This window comes from Gavialis gangeticus, unplaced genomic scaffold (assembly GCF_001723915.1).
Source record: "Gavialis gangeticus isolate Ggan-Ray unplaced genomic scaffold, GavGan_comp1, whole genome shotgun sequence".
NCBI lineage: Eukaryota > Metazoa > Chordata > Crocodylia > Gavialidae > Gavialis > Gavialis gangeticus.
In genome coordinates, this window is record NW_017728994.1 from 17,631,737 (window position 1) to 17,644,059 (window position 12,323).

Genomic DNA, 12,323 nt, shown 5'->3' on the forward strand with positions numbered 1-12,323 from the left:
AAGGGGGGGGGGGGGGGGTCGGGTTGTGTCCCAGGGACAACAAGCCAAATGATCAGGGAACCACACCCGTGGGACCCAACAAAGACAAATACAACCAGAAAAATAAAAATGGTTACTTACCTGTAGGAGAAGTAATGCTGGAGAGGTGGAGGAGAGAGCCCACATGGTTTACAAGCCATGCCTTTATTTAATTAAGGCCAGTGGGTGACTTTAGAAGGAATCACCAGCCGGCGGGAATAAAGGTTGGTGCTGGTGAAGAAGTCAGGAGAGGGAGAGAGGTGGTGGAGGCTCCTCATGCCGGTAGCATGCTAGACCGGCATGATCAAAGACAACCCAGGCAGGGAGTGGCAGCAGAGGCTGTGGCAGCTCCCTGGACCAAAAAAAAAAAAAAAAGTTAAACCCTGGACAGGGGAGAGAGCTCAGGGCAATGAGCTCCAAATGCTGATGAGGGAGCACTGCATTGGAAGCTCCAGTTGGTGGAGAGGCAGGGACGGAGACCTGGGGAGAGAAACTATGATCGGCCCTGAGGATTTAAAATCTCATCTGCCCAGTTACCCTCAGGTATTGGGCCATGAAGACAGGCTGGGGACACAGAAGGAAGGCAGACGTTGGGGGAACAACATCGGGGAGTACCTTGCTGGGTACAGCCAGGAGAGCTGAAGGGATTGACTCCTACGACCCCAGAATTGTGGGTTTCTTCTTCTTTCCCTCTTTTTTCTTCTTTTTTTTATTCATTGGTGCAAGGGCGCCCAAATGGGCCTCAAGAGCAGAACCTGCCAGTAGTAGGGGACTCGAGACACAGGGGCCAAGCTAATTCAATGTCTCACTCACGGGAAGCGAGGGGATAATAGCCTAGAGCCTTGAAGAGGTGATGAACCCCATAAACATCTGGCTGGTGATGTGATCACTGCTGAGGGTCCTTTAGAGGCTAATCCCTCCAATGGTGTAACATTCAAAGTTGTGGCAGGTGAGTTTGGGGGTGGTCCTCAAGATAAACTGCACCCACCTCAGGGGTTTCACAAAGCATCCTTCTTATGGTGTGGACTAAGGCCACACGTGAGTGGGCATTTGAAGCCAGACGGGTGCACACTTCTTTGCAAAGCAGCTGGTAACCTAGTGGGTATGGGCCCCTGGAGAATCTCCTAGCATAGAAGAGGGGGAACTATGCACAGTGCAGAATGGCCACTGTTACTCTGCTACCATCACTTGAACCCTTTATCACAGCACTAGTGGCTAGAGATAGTCACAATGGCTGAAGTAGTGGTATACTCCCCAAACCTCTGCCAGTTAGGGAGGCTTCTTCTGACAATGGGCATGAAGACATGACTTCAGTCCTGAAGCCTTTCTAAAGTACTCTCAGGGCAAGGTGGTGTCTGGAACAACAAAGGACCAACAAAAATGACCTGCCAATACATTTCCTACCCACCCCCAGCTGTACCAAGAGCAGCTTGCTTGCAGCTGAGGCTCTGTTCCAAGGAATCTGAAGATTTCCTTTAAATAGAAGATGATGTTTCCTTTTCTATCTATTGTCTGTGGATGGAACATAATTTTAACAAATTATTATTCAAGCTCATTCAATGAATAGTTCATCTAAACAAATTCTAGTGCATGGGTTGTTTGGAAATTGTTCATAGACTGTGTTTGATAATCAGAATTCAGATGCATTTTCTCTGTTCCTTAATTGATCCAACCTTTACAAACTGATTTCTGCTTTAACTCAGAACTAATTATTTTGTCACAAAACAATTTTTTTGTTTTGATTAAATACAATTTTGGATGCTGGCCTGAAATGTGCTTTCTGCAAACAGTCACACAAACAAAACTTTGGGAGTATAAACATCCAAGAAAACTGAATTCAAAAAGGCCACTGAACAGAGCCCTGCTTAAAAGGTGGCAGAGGCTGAAAATGAAACAAAGAGGTTGATCCATACTTTTGTCTCTATTTATTCATCTCTAAATAATAAAACCTGTCCTTCAAGCTGTGACATTAATAATTGAAAAACTCAGTGGTTTACTGAGCCTTTTTTCAAGTACTGAGAAAAACTTGTTCACCCCACTTATGACAGGTACTTTTTAAAAGAAAATAGACAAAGTATCTGGCTCAGTTGGAGGCAGTAGTGTCCAAACATACAGTGTTTTTGCATATTGGCTTGGTTTATATACCTTTTCCCACAAAATGACTCTATTGTTTGTACAATGAATAAACAAGGTCTCTGGCATTTTCATCCCACTTATAACAACAGTTATTAGACAAAGGCAAGCGCCAAACAATCACAGCCAACATGATTACTGTATAATTACTGAAGAGCTACCATACAGATTTCAGATTTCCTTTCTTAGAAAAGTATGATTTAAACAAACAAATGCTGACTAATCAGTACTAATTAATTTAAAAATAAGGAGCACAAGCTCTCAGTCTTTATTAATAAACTGATATATTCTGTTGCTGAATTCAACATAACAAGTCTTTTGTTTTCCTTGCATCTGTCATTCTACAGTTTTGATGAGTAAAAATATTTCAGATTAAGTAATGAAAATATTAACAGGTTTGTTGTTGTTTTTGTTGGGGCTGGGAAATAGTCAAATTTACGAATAGAAGACAGAGCTACAATTGTTACATGATATCCATGCTACAGACCTTGAAAATTGAAATGGCTCTTATAATTAAAATTAAACATGACACTTGTTCACTGCTGTAATGGAAAAAGACTATGAATACAAAAGCTATCCAGAAAAGAGAATACAGTATTGCCAATGGTACAGCAGCAACAGTTAACTGAAAGCCAGAAAGGCCCACCCAAGGAGAGATTTTGCAAGGGGAAGAGTGACTCACAGGTTAATTATACAACTTGAATCTGCATACTGGCTCAAGAGAGACAGTGGGTAATTTTGAGAGACTTGAAAAACTAGCTTGAAGACACAGCAGTAATGCTGTTTCAAAAGTTAAATTGAAACACAGGTATTATGTATGTTGCATGCTACAGGAGGCAAAAGGATGCATGATGTATCAAACTAATGGCCTCAGCTGTGACTATTGAAGTACTGAACAGAACCCAGTTCAAAAAGTGGCAAAGGCTGAAAATGAAACAAATGCATCTCTCCATCCTGTGTTGCTTGCTATTTGTTTATTTCTAAATACCTTATTTACTAGAATATAAGGTGACCCTATTAGATGAACGCCCAGTAATTAGATTCTCTATATATAAATTGTAAGTGTATATTTCCAGACATAGAGCCTAACTTTTCAAGGGTTGTCTTGAATCCATGGTCCAACACTGGTATAGCATGGAAAGCAGTGCCTTGGGGGCGGGAAGGGCTCAGTTTGCCCCATCCATTACTCCCCCTGCAACTTTCCTCTCCCTCCGCCATCTATACCCCCCCGCCGCACCCTCAGCTCCTCACAGCCTCTGCCATTCCCCTCACTCGCCAGGTTCTACCTCTTCCCTGCCCCCCAACTCTTCAGTCTCTGCCTCTTCCCTTCTCCCCTCTTCACTTCACCCCTTACTATCAAATGCTGCTCAGGCTGCCCTGTTTCAGAGCTAAAGATGTAAGAAACACGTTTTTTTTTCTGGAAAAATATAGAAATTTTGGGAAAAATTGAAATATATGAATACTTACTTTCATAGTACCCTTTATAGATCTAAGTTTACTTTGCTACTCTAAAAACATAAAATTTATTATGTATAACTTGGTTTGCTCACAAAATTATTATGCTTGGTATATTTATTAATTTTAAATGTATAGTTTATTCAGACAATAATTACAAATTTACTCATTGAATTTACTTTAAAATGTTTTTAATTTTTGTTACAAATGGAGCTACAAGCTGCTGAACTCTAAGGAAGCTAGCATCTCTTAGCTTTTGACAGTTTATGAGAAGCAGGCAAAATTAAAGTTGAAAATAGAAGAAACCATCAACATTATAGTAAAACAAAGAAAGTTATTATGTATTCTGGACTTAGTCTCCTCCACAGTGTCAAGCAGATACAGAAAGCACTCATTTTTAGAAAAAGAACTAAGAAAAAAGAAAAAAACCCCAAGTCTCATTGAATACAAATTTTGCTACGTGAAACTTTGTGTAATTGGCCTCATTTTCTGAGCTATTGCTTTCAGCAGTTTCTACTTATTCTGATCCTTCACTTTTATCATCTTCATGGACTTCTGAGAACTGAAGGTTTGCCTGGATTGAGACAAGCTTCTCTACTCCTTCACATGTTAATTTATTTCTTGGTTTGCTGTGAGTATTTCCAAACATAGATGAGTTTCTTTCACACGTTGCAGAAGATGGAGGAATCTGAAGCAAGAAAGAAGCAAGAGGAGTCAGAGGCTGTGTTGTGCAAAGGCATTACCACCAAGTTGCAGGAGGGATATGTTTGGCAGAGTTCCAGACTGCATTCCTGGACCAAATACTCGAAGACGTTCTGTATTCTGCAACATTTGAAAGTACCTTTCCAACATCAAGTCCTAAGTGTGTTGTTTGTTTTGTAATCCAGTCAAATGCAGTAGCAGTGCTATCATCACTAACATTTCTGCCTTTGAATTTTGGATCCAAGAGATTTGCAGCAGCATGAATGGATTGGCAACAAAATTACCACCATCTGTTAATAAAGTCTTTCACTTTTCTTTCTTCTGTACTTGTAAACAGAGATACACTTAGATTCTCAAAAAACATTGATTTTATCTCGGCCATTTGGTAAGAAATGTCTGACAAAAGTGCACAGTCTGATTCAGATGCAGTGATTCCTGAAGAAATTTGCTTTAGATTCTTGAGGGAGTTCTGCAGCTGAACCCAGAAGACATCCTCATCAGGGACAGTGTTCCTTACACTTCTGGGTACTTTAAGATCCTCAGTTATTACTGTTTCTTGAAGAGCTTCTTTGTTTTTTAGTAAACTTTCAAATGAGATCACCACTCCGCTGCATCTAGTTTTACTACAGAGTTTGAGTGTTACTATTTTATTCTTTACATGTTCTTCTTCCTGTTTTTTTCTTAAAGAGTGCAGCTACAATATGAGTAGCTTTTACATGTTTTGTAATTTCTTTTGCTCTTCTTCTATAGATCTTTTACAGAGTGTCCAACTTCATGATGTCATTAAGAAGCAAGCTGAGCCAACGGGATGCACATCCTATTGCAGTAATATCTGAATATTTATCCATTGTGATCTCCCATGCTGCTTTCATGTTACTTGCATTCTCAGTCAGCAAAGCAAACATTTTACCACTTCCAATTTTAACATATTTTATTACTGATGTACTCTACAGTATGCCTATTCTCTCCTGTTTCAATGCTTCTGCAAAAAACTGGTTGAGGTGTTGTAATCACAAAGTTTATGATTCCTTCTCCCTGCACATTTGTCCATCCATCTGTAAGTACTGCAAGACACAGTGCTTCATTGATTTTTTCCTTGCACAGATGTTCTTATTCTGACTCTAAAAGAGGCTTGCTCAAAGAATGTCTGTTGGGCAAATGTTATGACAGTCTTAGTAATTTAAAAGCTTCCTGCCAGTATGCATTTTCAGTTATTGAAAATGGCATCCCAGAAGCATATATTGGTCTTGCAAGAACTTGGTCATTTTTTTCCTGATCTTTAGGTGTCATCTTGTCTACAAATGAAGATATTGAGAGTCTTTTGTATACAGTTGCTTGCAATATTTGGTTACTTGAGGATGTTGATTGGGCAACCCTTGTATTGCTGATGTTATAGGAGAAGAAGAACCAGCAGCAGCAGTAGGAGGACTTCTGGACTGAGAATGTTGGAAAAGGCTACTTGCACTTTCGTCATCATGATCTACCTCCCCCTCACTTACACCCATAGAGGATTTTTTTAATGTCTGCAGGACACTTCTTACATACAAGGATGCGTTTGGTCATCCTAGTTGCATTTGGAAATGCATATTTCATTTGACAGTATTTGCAAATTGCATTTTTTTTCAGAATAACTCAGTGTGGAAATGCTTCCATATGCTAGAAGTTGGTTGTGCCATTTTGCTGAGGTAGAAAAAAGAAAAGTGCAATTTAGCGGCTAGCTTGCATATATGAACACTAAGCTACAGCATGTACAGATTTAGTAATGGATGGAAGAGAGGCCTACTCAGACTTAACTGTGTACAACTTTCCTGCACTGCAGGCCTCACTTCACTGCTAAGGTTGAGTGATTTGTCACGAAACATCAGACTAGTAGAAATTCAATTATGAATTACATAGGTTATGAAAATATACTGATGCAACTAAAATATATTGTAATATACTGAATTCAGAAAAATTTAAACACTTCCCTTTCAATAAACAAGAATTCTTTCTTTCAGCTCCTTTGTGCTGCTTCTGCACTTCTGTGGATCTCAAGATGATGGGACCAGGAGGAGGCAGGATCCTTCCAACTCCAAAACCTTTAGACTTGCTCTGTCTCCTCTCCTGAGGTTTTTGAGCAACAAGGGCAATACGCTCCTTGTTTCTATTATCTACAGGAATGAATGGATGCTGCTGCTGGTGTTCACTCCCAGTCCTTTGAGGCCTAGTCAGGAGGACAGGAGCAGATCCACCAACCTCTTGATCAAAAGTCAACAATAGAGGAAGTCCACAAGCAAAGGCGGCGCTGAATCCTTTTTCCTTCTCTTGTGAAAATGGCAGTGCCCCCTGGGGGCAGAAATGCATCTTGCTCTTGTGTTTGAGAGTTGTACTGTACTCCTTGTCCTCAGTGTACAGGAATTGTAATGATCTGATACTGTAGCTAGTCTTGCATAAAAGTCTTCCTATTACATAGTTTTTAGAAAATTTTCTTGGGGAGTAAAGGGTAGCAATATACAAATAACTTGTGTTAAAAAATTTATTCATCATTCTGAAGGAAAATATTTCATAAGAGCTTTTTTAAACTTTTCCAAATTTTTTCAATTTTTCCAAAAAATAAAAAGTCCTCAGAAAAAAAAAGGGGAAAAATGTTTCTGTTTTTTTTATAGGACTTCACATCTCTATCCAGAGCATAGCATGTGAAAACTGAGTCCTTGCCTGGCCATACAGCAGTGTCAACACTTCTGTTTGGCTGGGCCTGGGAAGGAGTTTCCATGTAAAACTCCTTCCAGCCTGAGCTGGAACCAAGCTGCATTTGACAGTAAGGGAGGGAGAGGGGCAAGGTGGAAGCTGCAGGGGGAAATGGAAAAGGGAGTAGGCAGTTGCTGAGACTTTGGTTTTGGCCCTGATCTAGGCTCAGGGACAAAGTCAGCACTCCAGCAGCTGCCTGCTCCCTCCTCTGCTTTGCATGCAAATGTAAAGACAAGGGGCTCCTCCCCGCCCTCCATGCTGATGGGGGTGGGGTGGGAAATCTCTTCTTATATTTGAGTAAATATGGTAATAAAATCTGTCCCTCAAGCTGTGAGTTTAATAACTAAAAATCTCAGTGATCACATTTGTGTTTTACCCTGTAGCACAAAGGAAGAGGTTTACAAGCCTCTTTTCAAGCACTGAGAAAAACCTGCTCACTACACTTGTGACAGATATTTTGTAAAAGGAAGTAGGCAAAGTACCTGGCTCAGCTGGAGGGTGTAGTGTTTGAACATACTGTGTTTTTGTATACTGACTGCGTACTGAGGGAACAGAACTGTTTAGTTAAGTAACATGTCCCAAAGTCAGTGTCCAGAATTCAGCATAATACTTCTACTTCCAAAATTACTGGGACAATGCAGTCTGTTACAGACTTTCAGAAGCTAGGATGTGGCATGTGCTATCCTTGAAGTTTGTGCTAGCTTGACAGCTGGTTGACAGATGCAAGTTCATGACACTGGCCCTGCTTTATCTCTTCTCAGCTTTTGTTGGGAATCTGGAATGGCTGTTATTACAACAGTTATATTAGAACAATTATATTATGAAATTCTTTTACTATCCCTTATGCCTGGCATAGAGAAGTTTGTATCCTCATGCTTTCTGTACCCTTTGCATATCTGCACAGCTGTTTAAAATCAAATTTTAATTAGTACCAATTTAAAATTTTCAACTAGATGAGGAAAATATTTTGTTTCACTAAAATTGTTTTACTAGAGTTTTACTGTCACATTATTTCTTTACCAAAAATATTATGTTTCTCTCTGTGCCTTGTCCACAGATTATTTGCTTTAGAGTGTTACAGTTGAAATGCACCAAATTGATAGTCAAACTGAGGATCAAAACTTTAATTCTGTTAGCTTGAAAATCAAGCCTTTAATTGCTTTTGATCCTGTTGTATCATCCACAGTGGTGACCTTCACATATGCACATACACATACTGTCCATGTCATCCTGGCCAAACTCTGTCTTTAAAGTGCATACACTGTTGTCACTGAGATCAGTACAAGCAGCATAGAATTAGAGAAAATCAGGGCTGGCATGGACCTCAGGGGGCCATTTGGTCCAACCCTACACCCAAGGCAAGATCATCACTGTTCAATGTGGAAGAGTAGGGAGGGCTGCTCTAGTGCCCTCCACCCCCCACCCCAACTTCTAGCCTGAGACACTGCAGGTATGTGCCTGCATTTTTCGAGTCCAGAAGGGATGTCTGTACAGTAACAAACTGGTTTAGCCTACCTAGGTTAGACTAACCTGCAAAGATTGAATCAATTCAGGATCAGGCTTTTTGAATCTCTGTCCCTAGCCCCAATGACTGAGATTTCACAGTCTTCCAAAATAATCTGTTCCAGTGCTTTACCATCCTCATAGTTAGAAAGCTCTTCCTAATATCTAATTTAAGCATTTTATTTCTAGTTCTGTCCACTGTGGGCAGAGGAAATAATTGATTGTATTTTATATTTTAAGACTGTTATCAAATCAAATACACCCCCCAGTGTTCTTTTTTACACATTAAATCTCATTTCTTCCAACCTTGCTTCCTGTTATGCTTTGCAGAATTTTAATTATTTTTGGTGCTCTCTTTGGAACTCTTTCCTATTGTTCTATATTTTTCTTGAAGTGTGGTGCCCCAAATTGGAAATCAAATGGAAGAATAACTTATTGTGCCTTACATATGGCAATCCTGTTAATACTGGCCAGAATAGCTTTTTTTTGAACAACCACAGGCTGTTGCCTCATTTACAGCTTGTACTGTGCACATCCTTTTCTGTAGTACTGGAGCCTAGCAATTCATTTCCCAATATATATTTCTGCATTTGATCATCCCATCCTACTTTGCATTTATCTTTACTGAATTTCAGTATATTAATTTCAGAGTATTTCTTAAATATGTTAGAATGATTTTGAATCCTAAACCAAAGTATATGCTATCCTGTTCAGGTTGGTGTCTTCTACAAATTTACTAGGTGTGTATACAGTTTTATCCAAGTCAGTACTGAAAATATTAAATATTACAGGCCTCAGGACAGATCCCTGTCTGTATCTGATGGCAAATACATATACTTGTCCAATTCTTTCACATGGTTGTTCTGATATAAATTGGTGCAAAATCTATTTAGCAGTTTTAAAGCAAATTGGTATAAAACTTGGGTGACAGAAGACTCAAGCCAATATATATTACAGTAATACATATATGAAATGCATAAATGTAATAATCTAACCTTTGGGGAAGAAAGTGTCAATTAAGAAATAAAGTAATTATAGAGCTGTGTACTTCAAAGACAAGTTGTCTCAGTCTATGAACAATGAAGTCAGGCAGCAATTTATAACAAAGTTTTTGCAAAGCACTTCTTGGCTTTGACTTTGGATGGAGTGATCTGTCACAGAAGATAACAGGGATCAACCTAGGAAGGGCTTATCAATGCTGGATATTACATCATGTTGTACCACACGTTACCCAGCACAATTTAAAGACAACTTAGCATTCAATGTTTTTTAAACATAACAATCCTTAGGTTCCTACAGACATGCAGGGAGCCTGCTCCGAGGTGCTGGAAATCCAGTACATCAGAGCACACTTGATTAATCGAGTCTGCTAGAGCATGGAAATTGACACACTCTGGCAGCATTCTGCATTAAATGTATCAGTGTCCCCGTGCTGAAAAAATGGTGATGGGGCACTTTTAAATAAAGCAAGTTTGATGAGCTTTTGTTCAAAGCACCCCACCATTTTTTTCAATGAGGGGATGTACAGGGATGCTGATACATTAGATGCCCAGGCACTTTTAATTAGTGTGGTTTGCTAATTAAAGCAGCCAGTGCTGCATCTCAAGGTACATACAAAAATGCCCCTTGCCTACAAAATCACGACTGAGATTTAAGCGTCCAGCTTCCTTGAGGCACTTTGGAAATCCTAGAGCCTCAGTACATACCAGGTATTCTAACATAATGTGATTGTTTAACATTGAAAAGCCCAAAAGGTGTTCCTAATTCAGTTTGGGGAAATTATTTACCATGTCCAACAAGGATACTCAGAACACCAGGTCGACATTTGACTTTGCCTTAAGTGTAGCTGCCCACTTCTTAAGCTCTAAATTTCCTAACTACTATGATTATGGCTTTACATTATTTATTTAATGTAAACATAATTTATAATCAAATCTGGAAAAAAAAGGATTCAGGAAATACATTTTGTCATTGTGCCTATCGTGTTTTGACTTGATTGTTCCTGGTAATGACCTCCCATCAGCTTCTTCATTTTGTCACTTAGAGAGTTTGATACACAATATAGATAATCAGGTCATAGATCAGCAGGTGATATAAAAGAGATACTAAATATACATGCATGCCATGCAAAGCAGAATATTTTAAAATAAGGTGTCAGAGTATTAATAGAAAGGAAAGCATTGACCTTATATCCTGGAACTATACTATCAAGTGAGAGAAGCTACAAGAAAGTGGGAAAGCTACACTGAGTGTAATTGGGTATCATCTAAAACTAGCAGCCAGGAATGGTATCGCAAAATGTTATAGTATTGATAAGCAAATAACAAGTGTATACTAGGATGAATAAATTCTAAGCCATAGTAAGCTGCATTTAGAACCATTTAGTAGCTCTCATGAGCTGATTTCTAGGATTACCCTAGATGAATGGCAAGTAGGCGGTGCATAACCCTGGAACCAGTTCTTTCTGGTTCTTAGTCAGAGATTGAGTTGGGTAGCTTCAAGTCATAATGCAACATGTACTTGTTGGGTAAGCTTTTTTCTTGTAAAAGTTCATGTAACTCTGCGCAAATGGGTGTTCTGTTGTAAGTATTATGTACGCATAGGTACATGGGTTAATGGTTTAAGGGAGCTGTCAGCAACTTTTCTTAGACTGTGGGCTGGAGTGACCGAGTTCAAGTCTGAAGCAGGCAGATGGGTGGATGCTAGGACCCAACTGCCACTGTTGCTCTTCTCTGCCATAGAACAGGAAAACAATTGCTGCCAAAGCCCTCTGCAACTGAATACTGCTGAAGCTCCATGACTGTGGGCTGGACCAAACGGCTCTCCAGATCCAGCCTGTAGGTTGCTAATACCTAGTTTAAAACAAATAAGGGAAGACACCCTGACTAAGCTGTCTTGTGGCACTATATACAAGCTCATCTGGCCTAAGGTTTTTTAACACCTTGGTAGGTGACACCTGGTATTCTGTCTCTCCTATTATATAAATTAGCACCTTTCACTTCTTCAGCAAAGCTCCTTAAGTATGATATATCTGAATGATTCCTTAGGGAGAATGAGAGTGTAATTTGTTATGGGACAACTTACTGTAACAGTGTTCATTAGGACCCTGGATTCAGGAAAGTGCTTTAAAAAGCATGTGCTTAAATCTTACTAGTCTGGATGCTTAAAATTGAGCACCTGTTTATGTCCTTTTCTGACTACAAACACTTTCCTTAAGTGGGGCCAAGATGCACAACTAACTAAAGAAAGGCCCTGGAGTTGGGAACTGGGGACATATCTTCCCAATATATAGGCAAGCAACTGCTTGTTCGTGAGTGCTACCAGATCTAGGAAGCAGCCAAGTTAACTGGCAGTGTTTTTAGATGAGGGGAAGAACACTTTGTCCACTTGAAACTACAAATGTGTTGATTCTGGGGAGAAAAATGTAATGACTCAAACTGTCAGTTGGCCAAGACACAGAAAGTATCTTACCATACAGCAAGGAATATTTTGGGATCTTTCATCAATTATGCTTGACTTATGGATAATTTATTAGACAACATCTCCTGAAACAGCCTTTAAATTCCTGCACAATACTGAAACTAACTTTAAGAAAAGAGCAATGTTTCATAGTTTCATAGTTTCTAGGGTTGGAAGGGACATGAGCAGATCATCTAGTCCGACCCCCTGCCATGGCAGGAAGAGCACTGGGGTCAAATGACCCCAGTAAGGTGGTCATCCAACCTCCTCTTAAAAACCCCCAGGGTGGGAGCCTGCACCACCTCACTTGGAAGCTGGTTCCAGAC